Here is a 1,402-nt window from a genome sequence, read left to right as displayed (position 1 = left end):
ATATTATATGTGGTTGGCACAGGCATGGCTGTGTGGTTAAGAAGCTTGCTTCCTAACAATGTGGTTTCGGGTTCAATTCTACTGTGCAGAACATGGATCAAGTGTCTTCTGCTATAGCTTTGGGCTGACCACATCCATGTGAGTGGATATGATAGATGGAAACTGGAAGAAGCCTGTTCTGTGTGTGTGTGCTTATTTTTATGTTCAGTTATAATAAAAGCAATTTTACATTAACCTGATGGATTATTCTATATGTCTGTAGAGTAGAAATTTGTTATTCTTAAACAAGAATGTTGTTGACAGTGACTTCGAAGTTTCAGCCAGCTAAGCCATTACCGGATGACTTAGCTGGCCAAAATTTCGAAGTCACTATCAACAAGATTTTTGTATAAGACTAATAAATTTGTACTCTACAAAAGTATGGAGTAACCCATCAAATTAGTGTAAAATTGTTTTTATTATAAATTAGCATTAAAAACAAACATTAATATATATATATATATATAATACAAATACATTCATATAGATATGCACATACAGCTACCATTATGGGTATACTGTTAACAAACCCAAAGCAAAAATACAGACAACCACAATGCAAGGCCTCCCCCGCCCCTGTATTCAGTACTAACATCATTAACATCAAGCAGATATAGTGGAAATGGTACCTATAATGAAGTAATGCTGTTGGTGCTGGTGGTGTTGGTTGTGGCAGTGACAATGACAGCAATGGTGGTGATGATTATGGACACATGGAAAATGTCAGGGAAATATGGGACGTTCAATCCCATTGTATAAAGCATTTGTGCATTGTGTGGGTGCATGTATGTGTGTATGTGTGTGCATGTGTGTGTGTATGTTTGTGGGTGAAATGATGATTTAGAACTGACGTTCTGATGCCTCTGTTCTAGGTTTTACTCTTGGGTAGACAACAACAGAAAGGCGGGCCTTTCCTTAAGAAATACAAACCTTACAATATAGTGTCTTCTGATTCAACCATACTCTCTATGTACTATGCATGTATATATGTGTGTATATATATGCATGTATATATATGCATGTATATATATGTATATATGTGTGTGCATAGAAAAAGAGAAAGAGAAAGAGTGAAGGAGTGAGAGAGAAAAAAATATTAGCAAGAGAATTTGGAAGAGAGCTTGGTGTTCAGGCAGAGTGGAGAATATTATCAAGGAATTAGTGTAGCTGCATCTATTAGCAGGAGGTAAAAAGCAGCAATAAACGTTATCAGCATTCCACTGTAAATATCTCACCAGCCACATCAACCACAACCACCAATATTGTGCCCATGTACATGTTTGCTTTTCGTATGTGATTGGAAAAATATATATAAATACATACACATACATACATGTATGTATATATATATATATATATATAT

This window comes from Octopus bimaculoides, chromosome 19 (genome assembly GCF_001194135.2).
Source record: "Octopus bimaculoides isolate UCB-OBI-ISO-001 chromosome 19, ASM119413v2, whole genome shotgun sequence".
Classification (NCBI taxonomy): Eukaryota; Metazoa; Mollusca; class Cephalopoda; order Octopoda; family Octopodidae; genus Octopus; species Octopus bimaculoides.
This window is presented reverse-complemented; position numbering follows the sequence as displayed.